At 46.2% G+C, this 7,919-nt stretch overlaps 1 protein-coding gene across 8 annotated transcripts in view; it reads left to right on the top strand.

Moving 5' to 3' along the window:
- The first annotated feature begins 1,590 nt into the window (after positions 1–1,590).
- The window catches only part of PTPRD (protein tyrosine phosphatase receptor type D), a 380,483-nt gene continuing 374,154 nt past the window's right edge, over positions 1,591–7,919 (top strand). For 6 of the 8 annotated variants that reach the window (XM_055699500.1, XM_055699499.1, XM_055699498.1 and 3 more), the window contains exon 1: positions 1,591–2,104. The gene's annotated coding sequence lies outside the window, so the exon portion shown is untranslated. Of the gene's footprint in view, positions 2,105–2,497; positions 2,794–7,919 lie in introns of those variants that run through there. The other 2 variants (XM_055699501.1, XM_027811733.2) reach the window with 2 other exon arrangements.

The following is a 7,919-nucleotide window of genomic DNA, read 5'->3' as shown; positions in this document are numbered from 1 at the left end:
AAAATACCCAAATCCCTCTCCTCTGCAGAAAAATTGCAACGATCTGCAATGAATGTTGCATGGACCACCATGGCTGATTTCACAATTGGGGGCTACGCAGCTTGATTAGGCTGCAGCAAGTCCGCACTAAACTCGGGACAAGAAGCACCAGTCTGGTCCATTATGCACCCGCAGCTTCAAACGTGCAGAAGCCAGTAAGCCAATTTCTGTGGCATCAGTATTAATGGTTTCCCATCACCATAATGCCTGACTAGCAGTTACTGTGTTTATCCTAACACTTTAGCCCCATTTCACACAGGATTGAGGAACTGTGGCATGGAGGGCATATGCTCCAGTCTTCTGAAGACCGTTAGAAGCCAGCAGTGAGGTTTTCCACAGCACTTCTCAGCTAAATCCTGTTGTTTTCACCTACATCCTCTGCCGTCCCTTCTTTGCAGAGGATTAGCCAGGACGGTGTAAGAAAAGCGGGGACCTTTTTTTAGCCTCACGCCAGGCTACCGACTGTGCCAAGTAACGTGGTCTCATTCAGCGTGAATATGGCCATACTTCAGGGAGAAAATTGGGGACTTGCCCTATACAAGCATGACCGAATAAGTAACTAGCGCTTTATAACGCCGATCCTGACACCCCTCCGGGACGGGCAGATCCTGTAAATCCCAGGTGATTCACCTAGCCGGGTACCAACCCGGGCACGAAGTTAAGCATTTACACAACTACGGTGAATTTCACTTGTCTGGGGAAGTTTGGGGGGCCGGGGGGCCGGCAACGTGCAGCCCTACCCGCCACAGGCCAGCAGCTGTGCTCCGGCCTTCGCCCCACTCGTCAGCCCCACCATCGGGCTGCCGTGGCCGTGGGCGGGAGGCACCCCCCCGGGCCGGCACCGAGTGACGTCACCTCCCCTCCCCCCACCGCCCGGCCGCGGGCGGGTGTGCGTGCGTGGGTGTCCCCGCGCGGCGCGTGGCTCCGGTCCTGGTCAGGCGGCGGCCCGGGCTGGGGCAGGCGCTGCCCCGCTCGCCTCCCACCTCCCGTGCCCCCCGCGCAGACACAGGCGCGCACAGGCACAGAGCTCGGCAACAAGCTTCCCCAGCACTCGGGGCCACAAAGATCCTGGATCCACACAGCCTAAGAGGATTAAAGGCGGGGGGGGGGACGGACGGGACGACACGCCAACAAACCACCACCCACAAGAAAAAAAACCAAACCAAACCAAACACCCACCCAAACCAACCAACAAACCAATGACCAACAAGCCCAAACCCCACAACAACAAACCCACGAAAGGAGAGAGTGTCGTCTCCACCAGTGTAGCCACGGCGTCCCCGTTCTCTCCCGGAGGAGCGAGGCGGGGTGCGTGAAGGTTGCTCGTGTTTCAGCTCTCGGGGACGGTTTCTGGGGATTTTTCCCGTCTCTGCCCTCCCCGCTCCGCCCGCTCCGTGCCCTCTTCCCTCGCTTTTGTTTGCACTGCACTTTTCCCGGGGGGGGGTGGGGGGAGCGCGGGAGAGTTGGGGGGGGGCGGGGGGCGTCCTCGCTTCTATTTGTAGCGAAAGAATCGGCTAAAAGAGCCGAAGGAAGAAAAGAAAGGGAGGAAGGGAGGTAAAAAAAGAACGAAGGGGGAAGGAAGAAGGGGAGAGAGGGAGGAGGAGGAAGAGGAGGAGGAGGAGGAGGGGAAACAGAGCAGCAGCTAGGGAACAGAGAGCGCGCCCGGGAGCAGCAGCAGCAGCAGCAGCCGCCGCAGGAAGAAGAAGAAAAGAAGAGCAGAGCGGAACAGAGCAGAGCGGAGGAGAGGTGGCGCTGGCAGGAGGAGGCAGGCGGGGACCTGGCTCTTCTGGATGCTGGATTTTCGGACTCTCGTTCACTCTCTCCGGCTTCCCGGCGCCGGACTGTGAGAGACACGCACCGGCGCCAGGCAGCAGCGGCAGGGGTCTCGTAGCTGCTGCTGCTGCTGTTGCTGTTGCTGCTGCTGCTGCGGGGCTTGGATTAAATTGGCCGCCCCGGAGACGAGCGGGAGCAACGGCAGGAGGTGGCGGCGGCGGGAAGCGGCGGCGGACGGGCAGCCGGCGGCGGCGGCTGCTGCTGCTGGGACCGGGGGAGCCAGCATGACCAGGTAACTGCCACGCTCCTGACCCATTTTCCTCGCCGCCGCTCCGTCTTTGCCGCCTCTTTCGGCGCGTTTGTGCGTGTGAGCGCGCATGAGGATATGTGTGTGTGCGTGCGTGTGCAGCCTGGCGCACAGATGCCTCGCACACAACTGTCCCCCTGCTTGCCCCGGGGCTCTCCCTCGGCCGTGGCCAGCTCGCTCCCTCCGTTCCCAGCCCGGCGGCGAGGCCTGCGCAGCGGGGCGGGAGGAGAGCCGCGGTGCGGGGACGGGGGATGGGGCAGGGTGAGGGCGAGTGATGGATCGGAGTCGACGTTTCCACTGAATGCCACTGAACACGGGCGGAGAGGGGGACTACAGTAATTACACGTTGGCTGTTTGGTTTGGCGATGGAAATATTAACTGTTTTGTTTATTCTAACGGGTGGGGAGAAGGGAAGGTAGCAGGGGTGAGAGGCGAGGAGCCCACCGCTGGAGAGGGGGTGGGGGGGCGAGCGGCCGGCAGGGACCCCCGGCGCCGGTCCGAGGAGGGCTCCCTCCTCCTTATTCTCCTCCTCCTCGTCCTCGTCCTCCTCCTCTTCCTCCTCCTCCTCCTCCTCCTCCTCCTCCTCCTCCTTCTCCTCCTCCTCCTCCTCTTCCTCCTTCTCCTCCTCTCTGTCGGCGGAGCGGGGAGGCACGGAGATGCGAAGCATTTCACAGGTTAGGCTTTTAATTTCTTTGTTTACTCTCCCGAAACCACTTGAAAGGAGACACATCGGGCTGGAAACTCATTCCGAGCGCTTACAAAAGGGGTCTTGAATTTGTTCGGCAAACTTAGCAGCTCCCTGTGCGCCGGCTGCCCGTGCAGGCAGGCACTCCTCACTGCTGCAACCGGGCTCTCCCAGGCTGGCAAATAAAACAGTTGTTTTCTTCCACCGAATTCCGTCTTTTGCCTGTTTTCTGCCCCCTCCCTTCCCAACAGGACTGTAGTATTCCCTTTGTAAGCGGTTACCACTCACAGTTGCATGTACGGCTTTTGAATGTCTGCTCCTTGTTACCTCTCCAGACTGCTGTCATGCGTGTTTTGTTCTTTTGCCTGGCCTTGGTACAGTGCCTCATGGAAGGGTGGCAGCTCCTTTGACCATGCTTGCTATGTCCGTATTCTCGGTGTCTACACAGAAGGGTCATTCTATTTACTCAGAATAGTTAGGGTTTTATGTGTTCCTTCACTTGTCGTCTGAGATGGCGTTGCATTGGTGATGAGTTTGTAGATGCTGATTTGCTTTGGAGTTTCATTTTTGCAGATGTGAGTATTTTTGGGGAAGCCTATATTCTTCTAAACTTAGGATTAATGTGAGAAGTTGTGATTATCTTCACAGCCTTTCAGGGATTGGAACCAACTGCTGTAATATCAGGACATTTATTGGAAATTTTGATCCAGAAATGGGAATATGTATATGTACCATATTTTTCCTTCCTCTTGTATCTGCTAGTGGTTTATAATGTTATAACAGTCGGTACTTTTCTTGCTGTAAAAGTGTGTAGTAAATTACATCATTTTCTCCTGGGTTGGGAGCACACAAAGCTCCTACAATTCTTATTGAACAGAGCAACTCTGGAAAAAAAAAAAAAAAGATTCTCCGCTCTCCTAAATACAATCATATGTACTTGTATATTACTTTAATATGGCAATTTTTTGACATGTTCTTTAAATGCCGTCTCATGAGATCTTCTGTTACTGCTCTCTTAATGTGTTAAATTGACAAACTGGTCAGTTTAATAAATTCAGCTGTCAAATTTTGCCCAGTCAAAATTGCTAAAAGCTGTAAATGTACTGGCATGGGATTTTCAAGGCACTGAGTGTTATATAGAAAGGAAGAAGGATTTAATGAGAGACTTTTTACAGGAGTAGCTTTCCAATTTTAGTTTTGTCACTTGTGGTAATATGGTGGAGTATATTTAGATTTCTCTCAGTGCAGAAATGATGTATAGCTTTTCTGTATCCACTTAAAGCTCTGAAAGCTTTCCCTAAGTAAAAGACTTCTACTCTAAGAAGGCACTAAGAAATTCATTATGGTTTGTGTGTGCTATGGCAAGCTGTCAGGAATGGTGTGTGGAGAGGAGGGAAACAGTATCTCGGTATTTCTAGATTTCAGGAATGGGTCTTAGGACCTGCTTTTAGACCCACCAGTCATACTACTTTTAAAATGAGCGCTGAAGAATAAAGTGAAGTAAGCGTTCTGCTGTGACAGTTATGTAACTCAAACTCCAGCCATGTCAGTGAACTCAATGGGAGATAGTAAATCGGTGCTCAGTCTGAGAGGAGGGTTTGCAAGAACAGATTTGGGGGGGTGTGAAAGAACGAAAGAACTCGTGATTTGAGTCTGGTCAGTGACTGACCTTTCATTTTTAAAATTGCCTTTTGTTCCTATGTTTGAATAATGCAGGGACCAAAAGTAACAAGCTGAAGAGTAGGAATCCCCCTCATCTGCTGCTGTGTGTGCTGAGCCACTAGGGGCCTGTATAAACTGCTCTCGTACAGCAAATACCGGTACATGACATATGCTTACTCTTTCACCAGATGTATTTTACACAGGTGCCTAATGTCAAAAGCAAAGTTGCCATTAATTTATTCCTCACTGATGAATGAGACTGCAGTTACTTACTGTATACATACTTACTGCATACAAATTGTATATTATTTGGTTGGGTTTTTTACCGTACTTCATCCATTTTCCCCAGTCGTGTGTAGCGTCCAACATAGTTCTTTCCTCCCTGCTTTGCTGTGTGCTGTTGAAGCTGGGGATAAACATTGACTCAGGAGGTACAGTTTTTGGGCAAAGTTGGATTTGAGTGTCTCCCTGCATTTCATATGTTCTGTAAGATGAGAAAATCAGATTTATTGCCTGTATGCATCTTCTATTTGATTAGTAATGGTACTGTTCCATGCAAGTGTAGGGTTAAAAGATAAACTAAACAGGATTACTTCAAGGCAGGAACAGACATAAACTGATGTTGTATTTAAACTAGCTTTGTAAGTGTTACGTAAGTTTGAGAGTGTGGCAGCTCCAAGGCTTTGGCTGGAGTGTAGTCAGCTTTTATGGGATCTGGGCTGAAGATGCACTACACATTTAAGAGTGTCAGTTTCAGAAATTTAAAATCCACCAGCCATAGCATTCTTCATAGACATTAGGCAATAAGGTCAAGTATACTTACACTGTTCCATTGTTGATTTTCAGTTTTTTCAAACTGGCAAGGCAGAGAATTTGTAAGAGGAGCACAGCTGAAATATTTGCATATTGGATTTCCTTCAAAATGAACTTCCGTTACTAAGCTCTTTGAAAATTCTCATTTTAAAAGGATTTTCAAGCTGAATCACAGTAAGGTCATAACAATCAAAATGCAGTTTCCCTATGGGTTTTTAATTTTTTAATAAGCTGTCTTTAAAACAGCAGAGTTTTATGTATAATGTGTTATTTGGCCAGTTTCAGCAAGAAGGTTTTTGTTGTATTATGGACAACAGTTGTGCAAATATTGACTGAGTTTAATTTTCTGAAGTATGTGTGTGTGCCCTTAGGTAAAGTCTTGATGAAATGTAATGAAATCCACTTAAAGGTCTCAAATGATAAACATCTGTTCAAAACTGTAAGTCTTACTATGTGTGTGTAAAACCAAGGCGGTGTCTCCAAAATGCAGAGGAATAGGCACTTCATTTGCACTTTGGATATCAAAAGAAATAATACAGTACAGGTCTACAAATCATTGTTCATTTTTCTATAAGATTGTGGTGATTTTTAACCTTTTGTTCTTTAAAATTTGAGAAAAGGTATAGATATTTACTGTTTTAATTTCAGTGTCAAATGCCGTCTGTTGTAACAGGAGCTTGCTTACATTGTAATTCTATTAAAAACAGTTGGCATAACACAGAGAACATACAATATTTTTATGAAAACTCTCAATTTAACATACTTTGTGAGTTGTTATTTGCTTAATCCTTTTTTTTTCCTTTGGTAAAGGCCTTAAATGAAGCTAATTAATGAAGGTACACTGGCAACTTGGCAGCCTAAGCAAGAGTCTGCGTTAAAAATACTCCTTCATATACTATTAGTGATTTACAAGTAGGAGTAAAAGAGGAAGCGTTACTTCTCTTGGTGATCTACTACTGTGAAAGCTTGCAGTACAACTGGAGAAATCTGATGATGTAGAAAAAAATTGCATGAGAGTGCTTTGCCTGTAAATTCCTTTCCAACAAGCTTCACTTCACTTGTTTAAGCCGCTGTGCATTGATAGAACCATATGTCTGCTATTGCACAATTTTAACTTACATTTCTTAAGCTCAGATGGCTTTCGGTTGGTGATTGGTAATATTTATTAAAACAATGCATCTTTGTGTTTTCCTATAGGAGGTGGATAGCTAAAATGCAGGGGAAATAGCTACAGGATAATACAAATGGTTTGTAAAAAATCATGTTACATTCAAGAAAGTAGGTTGTAAATACTGAAAGCATTGCTTTTTAAAACATGGATTATTATTCAGGTTCTTTATATTCAATTCATAAAAGCGACAGTTCACCCTAAATAGTCCTGTTTATCAGTTATTTGTAACTACATCAGCAGGTACACATAGTCCATACTTCCCTAAGATAAAAAGGACTTACAGCATCTTATGCTTACATGTTGTGACAGCCTTGTCCGTAAGCTTAGTAGCACAGTAACCAAAGTAACCCACAACGAAAAAGGTGATTGTTCTTGCAGTAGAGTTCCAAAACGTATAGAGATTTGCAAAAAATCAGTTCCCCTGTTTATACTTGCATGTCTGATATTGCTGGGGATTCTGTGTGTTCTTTCAATGCAAAGACTGTGGAGAAAATTTCCTCCTTCTCTGCCAACTGAAAATGCTGGAATTTAGGCACTTTTGGTTTATTATACCAGAGGACTTGCCCTATTATCCTATCATGCCCTGTGCTGTGCTTCTTTATAGTTAAGCATAGTAGAGTTGAGTTTTTCAGTAATCCTCCAATTATTAGAGTCGCTCCACTGGTACACAAATTAATATGTTGTTTGCAGACAATCAAAATGGATGTCCTAGTTAGTGCCCAGCCGAACTGCTCACATATTGTTGTAGTCAGATAATGTGTACTTTTTTTCCCAAACAGCGCATCAGATGTGGTGTACGGAGTAACACAAGCAAGTGTATTGCTCTTTCTTTTACAGTTTTAGTGTTCTGGCGATTATGTATGTGTAAGTCGGAGTTCAGTAAGTGGTGTGTAAAATCTGCCTTTTTAGATGGCATAATCTGCTGATTCTCATCAAGAATATAGTCAATGCCCACCTGATTGAAACAAATTTGGATTAAGGCCTAAATTTACAAATAGCTATACATTCTTTTGCAAATTTGCCCGATCCCATTTCAATTTCAGTGTCTCACCTTGGATTATTCACTGGTTTTACCCAGAAATTTGGGGTTTTGTTACTTCTTTGACTCAGTGAGAGCAAATTCAAATACATTCTGGTAACAATGTCATAGGCTTTCTGACCTTTAGAAAATAATTGTTTGCTAAGTTTAGAGTCAGTAATTCTGCTTGCTTGACAATGCTGATTGAATTAAAAAATTAACTGCATTTTTAAATTGTCTGTAGGGTGTTTTCTTTTATAAAGCTTTCCCAAAGAAAGGTGAAATTTGTGTACAAGCAATAATGAGACTGCCAATTCTACTCCGCTCTTCTCTTCTCTTCTCTTCTCTCTTCTCTCTTCTCTCTTCTCTCTTCTCTCTTCTCTCTTCTCTCTTCTCTCTTCTCTCGTCTCTCTTCTCTCTTCTCTCTTCTCTCTCTTCTCTCTTCTCTCTT

The sequence above is a fragment of the Falco cherrug genome, chromosome Z (assembly GCF_023634085.1).
Source record: "Falco cherrug isolate bFalChe1 chromosome Z, bFalChe1.pri, whole genome shotgun sequence".
Lineage (NCBI taxonomy): Eukaryota > Metazoa > Chordata > Aves > Falconiformes > Falconidae > Falco > Falco cherrug.
This window is presented reverse-complemented; position numbering and strand designations above follow the sequence as displayed.